We start from the raw sequence: 15,781 nt of genomic DNA on the forward strand, positions 1-15,781 counted from the left end.
TGGGTTCAAGTGATTCTCCTGCCTCAGCCTCCCAGGTAGGTGGGATTACAGGTGCCCGCCACCATGCCTGGCTAATTTTTGTATTTTTAGAAGATACAGGGTTTCCCCAGGTTGACCAGGCTGGTCTTAAACTCCTGACCTCAGGTGATCCACCTGCCTCAGCCTCCCAAAGTGCTGGGATTATAGGCGTGAGTCACCGCACCTGGCGAAAGCTTTCATTTTAGCAATCAGAAAAAAAGTGCATGACCAACACTACTACTCATGCTTGATTTTTATTACTCATTCTGGTTACTTGAGGAACAAAAGTGGTTCCTTAAACATGAATACACAGAATTTTCCCTGTAGATATTTCAGGCATAGTTTTCTTCTGCTGCATAGTAGTCTGTAAAGAAACATTAAATTAGGAAGAGAATTCAAAGGATATCAAAGACTGAACTACATCACGTCACTGACACTGCACACATTTACACCATTTAAGTAAACCTTTTTCTTTTTCCTGTTTTCAATGTGCTTTCTTAGGTTGAAAAACAAATCTTTTCTATCTATGATATTTTGTTTTTGAAGATTACTACCTGAGGACACATTTTTAGGCAAAATCTCAGCGACTCCTGCCCTATTGGATTTGACTCATTTTGGATATAATCCAAAGACACAACATACCAGAATCTCTGGGACACATTTAAAGCAGTGTGTAGAGGGAAATTTATAGCACTAAATGCCCACAAGGGAAAGCAGGAAAGATCTAAAACTGACACCCTAACATCACAATTAAAAGAACTAGAGAAGCAAGAGCAAATGCATTAAAAAGTTAGCAGAAGGCAAGAAGTAACTAAGCTCAGAACAGAACTGAAGGAGATAGAGACACAAAAAACCCTTCAGAAAATCAATGAATCCAGGAGCTGGTTTTTTGAAAAGATTCACAAAATTGGTAGACTGCTAGTAAGACTAATAAAGAAGAAAAGAGAGAAGAATCAAATAGACGCAATAAAAAATGATAAAGGGGATATCACCACTGATCCCACAGAAATACAAGCTATCATCAGAGAATACTATAAACACCTCTATGCAAATAAACTAGGAAATCTAGAAGAAATGAATAAATTCCTGGACATGTACACTCTCCCAAGACTAAACCAGGAAGAAGTTGAATACCTGAATAGACCAATAGCAGGCTCTGAAGTTGAGGCAATACTTGATAGCCTATCAACCGAAAAAAGTCCAGGACCAGATGGATTCACAGCTGAATTCTACCAGAGGTACAAAGAGGAGTTGGTACCATTCCTTCTGAAACTATTCCAATCAATAGAAAAAAAGGGAATCCTCCCTAACTCATTTTATGAGGCCAGCATCATCCTGATACCAAAGCCTGGCAGAGACACAACAAAAAAAGAGAATTTTAGACCAATATCCCTGATGAACATCCATGCAAAAATCCTCAATAAAATACTGGCAAACCGAATCTAGCAGCACATCAAAAAACTTATCCAGTATGATCAAGTGGGCTTCATCCCTGGGATGCAAGGCTGGTTCAACATACACAAATTAATAAACGTAATCCATCATATAAACAGAACCAAAGACAAAAACCACATGATTATTTCAATAAATGCAGAAAAGGCCTTTGACAAAATTCAACAGCACTTCATGCTAAAAACTCTCAATAAATTAGATACTGATGGGACGTATCTCAAAATAGTAAGAGCTATTTATGACAAACCCACAGCCAATATCATACTGAATGGGCAAAAACTGGAAGCAACTTCAGCAAGGTCTCAGGATACAAAATCAATGTGCAAAAATCACAAGCATTCTTATACACCAGTAACAGACAGAGAGTTTGTTTCCCTGACAAATTCTACCATGAATGAACTTCCATTCACAATAGCTTCAAAGAGAATAAAATACCTAGGAATCCAACTTACAAGGGATGTGAAGGACCTCTTCAAGGAGAACTACAAATTACTGCTCAACAAAATAAAAGAAGACACAAACAAATGGAAGAACATTCCATGCTCGTGGATAGGAAGAATCAGTATCATGAAAATGGCCATACTGCTCAAGGTAATTTATAGATTCAATGCCATCCCCATCAAGCTACCAATGACTTTCTTCACAGAATTGGAAAAAACTACTTTAAAGTTCATATGGAACAAAAAAAGAGCCTGCATTGTCAAGACAATCCTAAGCCAAAAGAACAAAGCTGGAGGCATCACACTACCTGACTTCAAACTACACTACAAGGCTACAGTAACCAAAACAGCATGGTACTGGTACCAAAACAGATATATAGATCAATGGAACAGAACGGAGCCCTCAGAAATAATACCACACATCTACAACCATCTGATCTTTGACAAACTTGACCAAAAACAAGAAATGGGGAAAGGATTCCCTATTTAATAAATGGTGCTGGGAAACTGGTTAGGCATATGTAGAAAGCTGAAACTGGATCCCTTCCTCACACCTTGTACAAAAATTAATTTAATTCAAGATGGATTAAAGACTTAAAGGTTAGACCAAAAACCATAAAAACCCTAGAAGAAAACCGAGGCAGTACCATTCAGGACATAGGCAGGGGCAAGGACTTCATGTCTAAAACACCAAAAGCAATGGCAACGAAAGCCAAAATTGACAAATGGGTCTAATTAAACTAAAGAACTTCTGCACAGCAAAAGAAACTATCATCAGAGTGAACAGGCAACCTACAGAATGGGAGAAAAATTTTTGCAATCTACCCATCTGACAAAGGGCTAATATCTAGAATCTACAAAGAGGTTAAACAAATTTAGAAGAAAAAATCAAACAATCCCATCAAAAAGTGGGCAAAGTGTATGAACAGACACTTCTCAAAAGAAGACATTTATGCAGCCAACAGATACATGAAAAAATTCTCATCATCACTGGTCATCAGAGAAATACAAATCAAACCACAATGAGATACCATCTCACACCAGTTAGAATGGTGATCATTAAAATGTCAGGAAACAACAGATGCTGGAGAGGATGTGGAGAAATAGGAACACTTTTACACTGTTGTTGGAGCTGTAAAGTAGTTCAACCATTGTGGAAGACAGTGAGGCAATTCCTTAAGGATCTAGAACTAGAAATACTATCTGACCCAGCCATCCCATTACTGGGTATATACCCAAAGGATTATAAATCATGCTGCTATAAAGATACATGCACACATGTTTATTGAGGCACTATTCACAATAGCAAAGACTTGGAACCAACCCAAATGTCCATCAACGATAGACTGGATTAAGCAAATGTGGCACATATACACCATGAAATACTATGCCGCCATAAAAAAGGATGAGTTCATGTCCTTTGTAGGTAATGGATGAAGCTGGAAACCATCATTCTGAGCAAACTATTGCAAGGACAGAAACCCAAACACTGCATGTTCTCACTCATAGGTGGTAACTGAACAACGAGAACACCTGGATACAGGATGGGGAACATCACACACCGTGGCCTGTCGTGGGGTCGGGGGAGGGGGGAGGGATAGCATTAGGAGATATACCTAATGTAAATGATGAGTTAATGAGTGCAGCACACCAACATGGCACATGTATACATTTGTAACAAACCTGCACGTTGTGCACATGTACCCTAGCACTTAAAGTATAATAAAAAAAAAAAAAGAAAAACAAGCCAACCATGAATTTCATATCGTTAGCTAACCTTTCAAGAATGAAGGTAAATAAAGATATTTACAGGTAAACAAAAATTGAGAGAATTTGCTGCTAGGAGAACTGTCTTCCAAGAAATATTAAAGGAAAGACAGTGGACAATAACTTGGATATGCATGAAGGAAAGAACAATGTGGGAAATGGTAAATATGTGGCTAATGAGGACTAAACTCTGATTTTTTAATCTTGCCCAAATTCCTATCTGGGAGGTCTGAGGAGTCGTGCCTTACAAATCATAAATTCTCATCAGATGGGTTTTATTTAACCCTATATATTGTGACTTACTTTCCAGTCTGACTCTGGCATAACATTACAAGACAAAGAAGAAAATCAAAATATTTTACCCCAAAACATGTTTCTTTTCCATATCTTGAAATGGCCCTGCAAAGCTGTCTTTTGTGGGGGAAAAGTTGCATCTGTAAAGAATCTCTAGTAACATAGCTATATCTTTTTCTTCTAGGCCCTCCCAATCCTAAAGAGGTTAACTAAAAGTCTTGCACGTTTTAAAGATCTGAATAGGAAACATTTGTCATCTATGGTCTCTAAGGGCAGCCACTATAAGACTTCAAAAGAACCTTGATCTCCACTCTTTCATCTTAACCGGAACATTTCCTTTCTATGATCCCAGGTCTTTAGATAAACTCAACAAATTGTCAACCAGAAAATGCTTAAATTTACTTATAACCTGGAGCCCTGACTTTGAGTTGTCCTGCCTTTCTGGACCAAACCAATGTATTTCTTAAATGTATTTGATTGATGTCTCATGCCTGCCTAAAATGTATAAAACCAAGCTGCGCCCCAACCACCTTGGGCACATGTTCTCAGGCCCTCCTGAGGGCTGTGTCATGGGTCATTGTCTCTCATATTTGGCTCAGAATAAATCTCTTCAAATATTTTACAGAGTTTGACTCTTTTCATTAACACTAGATTTAAAAAATAATATAATTTCTCTCTCTTAATTTCTCTAAACAATCTGTTTAAAGCAATAAATGTATTATTGTATTACTTGGTTTATAATATATATAGGCACCATATCAACGTCAATAATAGCATACAGGGAGGAGGAGGAAATGGAGACCTACAGGTGAAATGTAGCTATATTGGACCAGAATTAAGTTAGTATTAACCTGGAGAGGACTGTGATGGGTTAAGGATGCATGCAAACACACTTGCACACACTAAACCTCAAAAACTTGCTTTAAAAAAAGCTAACACAGGAATTGAAATGGTAAGCTAAAACATATTTGTATAACCAAAGAAAAGTGATATAAGAGAACCATAGGAACAAACAAGCATGTAGAAAAGTTCTAAAATGACAAACATAACTCTAAGTATACCAATAATTTTTTACATTAAATTTTACTGGACTAGAAAATCCACTCATAGGTAGAGGCAGTAATATAATATTAAGAGTATATTTTTTTCATAGAAAAAAAACTTTATATTTAAAATACAATAGAAAGAAAGTAATACAATGGTAAAAGATACATGAAGCAAACAGTAGACACAAGAGATCTGGAGAGACTATATTTAAATATATTTTAATACAAGAACCATCCTAGAGACTGAGGAGAACATTTCATAATGATAAAAAGGGTTAATTAATCAAAAAGATACAGCATTATAAATATAATTGCACCTAACTAGAGAGCCCCAAAATATGTGGAGGAAAAATGGACAGAATAAAAAAAAAAGAAACATTATCCACTAATTATATTTGGGTTTGTCAGTATTTATTTTCAGTTATTTCATTTCATTTCATTTCATTTCATTTCATTTCATTTCATTTCATTTCGTTTTATTTTAGATGAAGTCTCGTTCTGTCGCCCAGGCTGGAGTGCAGTGGTGTGATCTCGGCTCACTGCAACCTCTGCCTCCCAGGTCCCAGTTCAAGCAATTCTCCTCCCTCAGCCTCCCGAGTAGCTGGGATTACAGGCACGCACCACCATGCCCATCTAATTTTTGTATTTTTAGTAGAGATGAGTTTCACCATGTTGGCCAGGCTGGTCTTGAACTCCTGACCTCGTGATCTACCCTCCTCGGCCCCCCAAAGAGCTAGGATTACAGGTGTGAGCCACCATGCCTGGCGGGTATGTCAATATTTCTTTAAACATATTCTGATGGCAATTGATAGAAAAAGTTATTATCAGTAGAAAGGAATGTCTAGGTTATGATAAAGGATTGTGAAGACCTAGGTTTTATCATGCAGACAAAGCCTCCAGCAGGCATTAGAGAGAAGACTGTAAATGTTTCTTATCAGATATAAGGTTTGTGTTGATTAATGCTGGAGGAGTATAATGAGGCATGTCAAACCCCTACTTCCTTTCATGGCCTGAACCAGTCTTTCAGGTTAAATTTTAGAGTGCCCTGGCTGAGAAGAAAGTCCAATCAGATTTTTGTGGGGGAGACTTTTGAATTTTATTTTTGGTTTACACGTCAAAGAAAAAATCTCCAGGGAAATTATAAAATATTTTCTACTGAATGAATATAAGATCAGAACATATCAACATTAATGCAGGTAAAGCAATATTTAAAGAGAAATTTATAGCTTTAAAAATTAGAAAGGAAGACTTTAATAACCTAGAAAAATTAATTAAGCTTCCACCTTAAGAAACTACAAAAAGAAGAGCCAAAGTAGGATGAACGACTAAAGACCACAGCGGAAATCAATACAAATAAAACAGTGAAACAATAGAGGAAATTAGTGAAACTTACAATTGATTCCTTGAAAAGATCTACAAAATTGATAACATTTTAGTCAAATGACCAAGAAAAAAAGAGAGAAGATAGAAATTACCAAAACTGGGATTAAAAGAGGAAGTATTCTGAACCCTATGGAAATTAAAAGGCTTATAAAGGAATATTTTGAACAATCTTATGCCAACAATTTGTCAACTTAGATGAAATGGGCAAATTCATTAACAGAAATGATCAAAGTAGACTCAAAAAGAAATTATAAAATTTGCATATATATATCAGTGAAAAATATTAAAGTATTTAATTAAATTATTTTAAAATCTTCTTCAAAGGGAAGTCCAGGCCTGCATGGTTTTACTGGGAACTCTATTGACATTTAAATAATTAATAATACCAATCCAATGGAAATCTTTTCAAAAATAGAAGAAAAGGGGACACTTTACAGTTCATTTTACCCTGATACTAAAAGCCACAAAGATATCACAAGAAAACTATAGAACAACACTCCTCATGAATGTAAATGCTAAAATTGTTTAAATAACAACAAATTAGATCCAGTAATGTACAAAAAGGATTATATACTATTACCAAGTGTGGTCGGTTTATTACAGGAATGTTCTTTAGCTTAACATCTGAATATCAATTCGTTTAATACATACGTTAATAAAATAAATCAGTGGTCAGCAAACTATAGCCCCTGGGCCAAATCTGGCATGACATTTGTTTTTGCAAATAAAGTTTACTGAAACAAAGCCAAGCCCATTCATTTACATATTATCTATGATTGCTTTCTGCTACAAAAGCAGAGCTGATTGGTTGCAACAGAGCTCATGTGGCTCACAAAACCAAAAATATTTACTATATAGCCTTTTCTGGAAAATTCTGCTGACCCTTAAAGGAAAATGCCATATAATCATCTCAAGAGACACAGACAAAGCATTTGATAAAATTGAACTACCATTCATGGTAGAATTCTCAATAAACTAGGAATAGAAGGAAACTTTCTTACTTTAATAAAAGGCAGCTACATAAACCTATGACTAACAACATGCTTAAAGGTGAATGAATGCTTTCTTCCTAAGATTGGGTACAAGGCAAAAGGATGTACACTCTCACCACTTCTATTTAACCTTGGACTGAAGGTTCCAGCCAGTGCAATAAGGTAAGAAAATAAAAACGCAAAAATCAACATACAACCAACTGCAAAGGAAATTTTAAAAAAATTACATTCGCAATAGCATAAAAAGAATAAAGTATTCAGAAATAATGAAAGAAGTACAGGACAGTACACTGAAAATTACAAAAATTTGTCAAAGGAAATTAAGACCGAAACAAATGGAGATATGTCCCATGTTTGCAAATAGGAAAATACAGTATTGTCAAGGTGTCAGTTTTCCCAAAATTGATCCATAGATTCAATACAATTTCTATCTAAATACCATTAGCGTTTGCTGTAAAAGACATTGATAAGATGAACCTAACATTTGTCTTTTAAATCCAAAGGACCAAGATAAGCCAATATGATTTTATGAAAGAACAAAGTTCAAGGACTTACATGATTTCAAAATTTCAAAATTTACCATAAAGCTAGAGTAATCAAGACTGTGGTATTGGCATAAAAATACATATATAAGGCTGGGTGTGCTGGCTCACGCCTGTAATCCCAGTACTTTGGGAGGCAGAGGCCGGTGGATCACGAGGTCAGGAGATTGAGACCATCCTGGCTAACATGGTGAAAACCCGTCTCTACTAAAAATACAAAAAATTATCTGGGCATGGTGGCATGTGCCTGTAGTCCCAGGTACTTGGGAGGCTGAAGCACAAGAATCACTTGAACACGGAAGGCATTAAGGTAAGAAAATAAAAATACAAAAATCAACATACAACCAACTGCAAAGGTTGCAGTGAGCCGAGATCGTGCCACTGCAATCCAGCTTGGGCAACAGAGTGAGACTCTGTCTCAAAAAAATAAAAAAATACATTAATGTATTTTGGCATGGTGGTATACATATTTGGCATATATGTATATAGCTTGGCATGGTGACTCATGCCTATAATCCAGCCTGGGTAAGAGAGTAAGACCCCATTTTTAACAAAAGAAAAAAAATAGATACTGTAAACCAAAAATAATATTCTAAGTTCCCCAACCAATGGAATGGACCCCTCCTTTTGGCCAAGGGTATTTTATTTTATTTTATTTTATTTTTTTGAGACAGGGTCTCACTCTGTCACCCAGGCTGGAGTGCACTGATGCAGTCTCAACCTGCAACCTCTGCTTCCTGAACTCAAGCAATTCTCCAGCCTCAGCCTCCCGAGTAGCTAGGACTACAGGCACAGGCCATCACGCCTGGCTAATTTTTGTATTTTTTTGTAGAGACGAGAGTTTGCCACGTTGTCCAGCCTGGTCTAAAACGCTTGGACTCAAGCAATACTTTTGCCTCAGCCTTCCAAAATGCTGGGAATACAGGCATGAACAACTGTACCGGGCTAGAGCATTTTAAAGTAAACCTAAAACACTAGATCAGGCTACCATGGGAATGGGTGGTCAGACATGCCTCATTAAACATTCCTCCCTTTGGAATTCAGGCACAGCTGACCGGCATTAACATAGAAACAGCGACCTTCAGACTGACAGAATAGACTTTTTAGGTCTGATATGCTCTGAAACCTGCTATCTGGAGGCTTTATCTGCACAATAAGAACCTTTGTATCCACAACCCCATATCTTAACCCAGACACTCCCTTCTGTTGATTCTAGGTCTTTAGATAAATCTTTCAACCAACTGCCAATCAGAAAATCTTTGAATCCACCTGTGATCTGGAAGCCCTGATTTGAGCTGTCACCGCTCTCTGGACTGAAGCTATGTACATTTTACAGTATTGAATGATGTCCTACATCTCCCTAAAATGTATAAAAGCAAGCTGTAGCCCAACCACCTTGGGTACATGTTGTCAGGATTTCTTGAGGCTGTGTCATGGGCATGTCCTTAACCTTGGCAAAATAAACTTCCAAATTGATTGAGGCAGATACTTTTGGTTTACAGTACATAGATGGAAGGAATGGAAGGAACAGAACAGAGAGTTCAGAAAGAAACCCATGCATCTACTGTCAATTACATTTTGATAATTGAAATCAGAATATGAACTGAAATCTTGCACAAAATTAACACCAACTTTCTTATTGGACACCACCACTTACCCAAAGTTAGCCTTTGGGTTGGGGGTTTCCACAGGATAGTGGGACCATTCCATGGTCACCAGAAAGATGTTACAGGATCCTAGCACTTACTGGGAATATCTATAGGCCCATCTCGGTTGCCAGAAAGATGTTATAGGAAAGGGGTCCAGATCCAGAACCCAAGAGAAGGTTCTTGGGTCTCACACAAGAAAGAATTCAGGGTGAGTCCATAGAGTAAAGTGAAAGCAAGTTTAAGAAAGTAAAGGAATAAAAGAATGGCTATGCCATAGACAGAGCGCTGGTTGCCCATTTTTATGGTTAGTACTTGATGATATGCTAAACAAGGGATGAATTATTCATGCATCCCCTTTTTAGACCATATAGGGTAATGTCCTGGTGTTGCCATGGCATCTGTAATCTATCATGGCACTGGTGGGAGTGTAGCAGTGAGGATGGTAAGAAGTTACTTTTGTCGCCACCTAGTTTTTGGTGGGTGTTAGCCAGTTTCTTTACTGCAAACTGTTTTATCTGCAAGCTGTTTATGACCTGTATTTTATGCCAGCCTCCTATCTCATCCTGTGACTTAGAATGCCTTAACTGTCTGGGAACGCAGGCTAGTAGGTTTCAGCCTCATTTTACACCGCTTCTACTCAAAATGGAGTTGCTCTGGTTCACACGCCTGACATTACCCCTCCCTTTTTTAATCCTAAGGGTTTGTATAATTTTAATCCTAAGGGTTGCAGAGAGTTGAAAATTCATCTTCTGTAACTTCTTCATGATGAATAGGAGCAATGATATTCCTGCCTAACTATGAGAGTCTCTTGTATTCAGGGTAGAGAGGAGCTCAGTCGGAAAGCATCAGTATGGTAAGGGCAATTCATGACTCTGAGTTTTGACAAAAGGTGATATCTGGAAGATTCATAAGTGTTTAACTTAAGAAAATGAGTAAGCTTATCCTAACACAAATAGCACAACAGCAATATATTCCACAACAGTAAAGCAAAAGAAATAAAATTATTCCAAGTAAACTAAGTTAGAGGGCTTTCCATGAACTGGGCACCTGTTGGAACCAAGCTGACATGGGGTTGTTATCTGATTCCAATATGTGCTCAGAATTAGAATGCTGATTTAGATTTTACATTACCCATCCCTCTTGTTTCCTCTGAGCAACAGTCAGATGTCACTAGTTGGTTCACAGGAATAAGCAGGGTTAGTCTAAATTGCAGAAACAAACTTAAAAACAACTGATGAGACTAGAATTTAATAACAAGTGTACCACAGTTTTTGAAACATAATTTCTCTCCAGTGTCCCATTTTTACTAAAGACAAATCATGGTAAGTCTGATTTGCTTTATTATACATGGCCTGATTATTTGTATAAAGTGCAATAAGAATAATTATTTTTTACATAAACTCTTTTTAAATTGGCTTTGATGGAACTTTATTCCATAGAAGGAATCTAAGACTTTTTTAGAGCCCAGCCCTGCCATAGGTTTGTACCTCAAATACCTATGAGGTGAGTAAATTCCCCTGCTCAGGGTCCCAAGATAACCTGGGGATCCTGGACCTGTTAGAAAGTGACATTCTTTACTTACCACAGGCCAGAAACCCTGTACAGTGGCTGTTGTAGACAAGGTCTGAGGCCAATTCCCCAAGGGGCTTTTATTGGCTTTACAAGATAAGTTTGATTCCTTAAAAGAAAACATGCCATTCCAGTCAAAGCCTTGGTAAAATATCCAGTGTTTCCAATTGTGTCCTGTTGCAAAAGAAAACAGGTTCTTATTTCAGTTATGCAAATAACTATATTGCCATAACATAAGAATACTCACAAACAGTTTCCAAATTCTGGAGAAATTAGGTTGAGGGAACCAAATACACTTCAAATGTTATTCACAGCAATATACTTTACTCAACTGCTAAGAGCTGCAAATAGCTCAAAAGATAAGTTTCCTTGACTCTGAAAAACAAAACAAAGGATCAGCAGCATTTTAAGCAAAGCTAAAATGATTACTTTAGTCTTCTATTGGTTCAGTCAATTCAGTTAACTTCTGTTCTGCTTGATATGCCTGAACATTTCAGCTCTCCATGAGTATTCTGAAAGTGTTTTCCTTTATTTTAATATCACAATTTCCAAAGTTATCAGAAACCTGCATTGAAGAACACTTGTTAGAGTTCTATAGTTGATTATAAACCAACTTTTGAAGAGGATTAAAACAAGACAACAATTGTGTGTGGATGACAAAAAATCTTAGGACAGCCACTATTAAAGTCACAATTGATAAGGAAATTTGCTTCCTTCTGTGGTATACAATGATTTTATGTAACAATTATAATTATTCATAATATACACTAAGTCATATCAGAATTATAAGACTTTTAAAAATAATTTTGGATATATACCAATAATACATTTATATAATTACAGCCCCCCAAAATCTAAACACCATTTTACATTTGATAATGCTTCCTGTATGATTTTTGTACCAAATAAGCCAAACATGACTGTTGCATTAGTGCATTATTGATGACAAACCCCATTCTTTATAAAACGTTATAGACAAATGTATTCAATCTTAATGAGTTTGACTTTTAGGTAAGATTTTCACAAACCTTTTATAACCCTTCATTTTTTTTTTTTTTGTTAAGGAGCAAATTATAGCAGGTTTTTGCTCTAAAAAACTTGTGCTTTTATTCCAATGCTTAATTTATAGAAAAACTGAATACCCCTTTAACTTTAGTCAATATATTCACACACAGAATGTCTTACAGTTAATTTTTCACAACTTTCCAAAACTTGCTTAAACCTTCAGCTTCATTCTATCTAACTTAAAACAATAATTTAACCATTTAATCTAAGGAAGAAAATTTACATTCCCATGACTTCTAATAATCTTTTACCAAAAGCACATTTCACTTTCCTTACACACCTTATGTGTAGAACTATTCTTCAGTAGTCTCAATTACATGTTACAATGTTAACTCTCAGCGATTTTTACTTTTGGTGAAATCCCTGGTTAGTAAGCATTTTAATTATGTACTAGGTGTGGAGCCTAAGACACAGACACAAGTGCAGATAAGGTCTGACTTTTTCTCTCATTGCCGGGGGTATGGCTAACATCACATGTCTCCAGGTCTTATCTAGACTCTAATGTCATCAAAGTAGGTAAATTGAACAATTTTCAAAATGAAAGCAGCAGCTTATGACCTTAAAGCATTTAGCAAACCCAATATCTGACCTGCATAATTTAGACCAAATGTTTACATTTTTAAGATATTTTCATTTTACCAGTAATCTTTAAAACTGTCTTCATTTCTCAAAGATTACTTAAGTTACATGAACTAAATAAAAGGCATTATACATTTAGTTTTTCTTACAAAAATATGACTTAAGCACTTATTATTTTTAATCAATTAATCAAAGCTCTTTTATATACAAACACCACACCCATTATACACATAAATACACAAACTGACAGAAGATAAAGGACTCATCTCCTAAGATGGTAATTGAACCCTGAACCCGGGCCACCACTGTGAAAGAGAAGCACAGCCACATCGTTATAAGGTCAAGCTCCCAAGGACATACAAGACAAGAGGGAAACCTCATCCAGTTTTTTTGGGGGACCTGCACCAAAGTTTGTAACTGACCAGTTTGCTGGGCCACCTTGAACAGCAGGCTTAAAGATGTCCTAAGTCCATGTTCTATCCTAAGGTACCCCTCTTTATGACAGAATAATACAGAATGACACAGGAAACACACCAGATTGGCTACAGCTTAAGACTAGCCTCACAAATCCTTTCTTCCATTAATCAAAACTTTGTAAGAAATAGTGATTTTTACCATTCCTACAACCAGTTTGCACAGAGAGAGACGATAGCATTGCCTGAGGCAAGGTGGGGAAGGCCAGGTGTTCAGGGAAGCCATACAAAGACCCACCCATTGCAGCGACAGTGAAGAGTTCAGGTGGTCACTTCTCAGTAGTGAAGGGATGTTTTCCAGCAGTCCCATCGGCTCTCAAGTTTTCCCTTTATGGGAGGAAAAATCTCATGTCCCATGATCCTGTACCTGCCTAACCCTGTCACCCACATCCGTCAGCAAAGAGTACAAGGCAAATTATTCCAAGGAGAATAGAAGTTAACATCCTGTAGTGCCGAATCTGTTCTTAGCCAAAAGGGACTTTACCGAGAGGGTCTTCTAGCCCCCTAAATCTTAGAAGGGACTCTAACCCTCCTAAGTTGGGCCTCTAACCCAATCCCATTCTTTATCTGGGTACCCCACCACTTACCCAAAGTTGTCCAATCAGTGCTGTAGTCTATTTCCTTTGAGTCAGAAGTCTCGTCAGTATCGTCCCCTTAGGGTTCACCAGAAAGACGTTACCAGACCCCAACACTTACCCAAAGTTAGCCTTTGGGTCAGGGTTTCCATACTATAGTCCATTCCATAGTTGCCAGAAAGACGTTATAGGACCTTGCCACTTACTGGGGGCTTACGCAGTATAATCCCATCTGGGTCACCAGAAAGATGTTACAGGAAAGGGTTCCAGATCCAGACCCCTAGAGAGGGTTCTTGGATCTCGCACAAAGAAGAATTCAGAGCGAGTCCATAGAGTAAAGTGAAAGCAAGTTTATTAAGTAAAGGAATAAAATAATGGCTACTCCATAGACCTAGCAACCCCAAGGGCTGCTGGTTGCCCATTTTTATGGTTGTTTCTTGATGATAAGCTAAATAAGGGGTGGATTATTCATGCCTCCCCTTTTTAGACCATATAGGGTAACTTCCTGACATTGCAGTGACATCTGTAAACTGTCATGCTGCCAGTGTGAGTGTAGCAGTGAGGACGACAAGAGGTCATTCTCGTCACCATCTTAGTTTTTGTGGGTTTTAGCCAGCTTCTTTACTGCAACCTGTTTTATCAGCAAGGTCTTTATGACCTGTATTTTGTGCCAGCCTCCTATCTCATCCTGTGACTTATAATGCCTTAACTCTCTGGGAATGCAACCCAGTATGTTTCAGCCTCATTTTACCCAGCACCTACTCAAGATGGAGTTGCTCTGGTTCACACACCTCTGACAACTTAATTTATTTGCCTCTTTTATCAGCTTTTGCTCATGCATACAGTTGCCTCTCCCATTTAAACCTTAGTACAGTGGTTCTCAAAATGTGGTATGGGGATGGATACTTTCAGAGTCGGCTAGGTTAAAACTAGTTTCATAATAATCCTAATGTAATATTTGCTCTTTTCACTTCGTTCTCTTGTGAGCATAATGTGGGTAAAATATATTTTTTTCCTATGAAAACGTGTTACCACATAACAGTTTTATTGTTGATGTTTTAAATGAGTTGGTAATGATCTTTAACATTTGTTTTTATTTACAACACGGTAAATATTGATAGATAAAATCCACGTGAACAAAATCTTTTTTTGATCTTCAATAGTTTTTATGGGTATAATGAGTTCTTGAGATAAAAGTTTGAAAACCATTGCCCTTGTCTATCTGCCAGGTGTAAGTACTCCTATTGACCACATTTGTTACCAGAGGATTAGACAAAGAATTGGAGTGGTTTTCTTTGAGTGATAACTTGTCTTGATTGCAAAAATCATCTACGTCAAGATAAACTATAGCTTTTGGCCAGAATGTCATTTAGAAATGCAACAAATGTTAATACAGGATTTCTTTTTGTTTTTCTTGGTGATGTGTAATGGAAATAAACACAATCCTAATAAAAGGAGAAGCATAAACACGGAAAGGATTTGTAAGAGTGTCTAGCATAAGAGTAAGCCCTTAACACAGGTAGTGATTATTACTATTTTATTATTACCCTACCACAGTTGCTATTCAGTTATTTATTCAACAAGTATTTATTGAGTACTATATGCCAGGCTCAATGATCTGCATTGGGGATTCAGTGATGGGCAAAACACAAACAGTTCTGCCTTCAAGGACTTTATAGTCAAGTGAGAGAGGAAGTAGAATCATCACATAAAAATTCTAATTACAAATCGTGGTAAGCAAATGAAGTGATAGAGGTATAAGTAGACCAAGATTTGCTCTGATTTTCAGAGTCAGTAAAAGCTTCTTTGAAGAAGTCCCAGTTAAGCTGAAATTTGAAAAATGGGAAGGAGGAATTAAGGAGACACAAAGGAAAGAGTAGCACGCTGAGCATGTTTACAAAGCCCACAGTAAAGAGAATGATGAGGGGGCCAATGTG

The 15,781-nt window shown here is 37.1% G+C and overlaps 1 long non-coding RNA gene across 2 annotated transcripts; it reads right to left on the minus strand.

Annotated features, from left to right (window-relative positions):
- Positions 1-265: 265 nt before the first annotated feature.
- On the minus strand, positions 266-15,287 carry LOC126956760 (uncharacterized). Of its 2 annotated transcripts, none has more exons than XR_007726461.1 (3): positions 13,219-15,287; positions 11,166-11,326; positions 266-382 (listed from the first exon to the last, which is right to left on the minus strand). It is a non-coding gene; the product is annotated as an uncharacterized LOC126956760 (long non-coding RNA). The 2 variants fall into 2 exon arrangements; XR_007726462.1 differs by lacking the exon at positions 13,219-15,287 and adding an exon at positions 11,485-12,893.
- Positions 15,288-15,781: the final 494 nt, after the last annotated feature.

This window comes from Macaca thibetana, chromosome 6 (genome assembly GCF_024542745.1).
Source record: "Macaca thibetana thibetana isolate TM-01 chromosome 6, ASM2454274v1, whole genome shotgun sequence".
Classification (NCBI taxonomy): Eukaryota; Metazoa; Chordata; class Mammalia; order Primates; family Cercopithecidae; genus Macaca; species Macaca thibetana.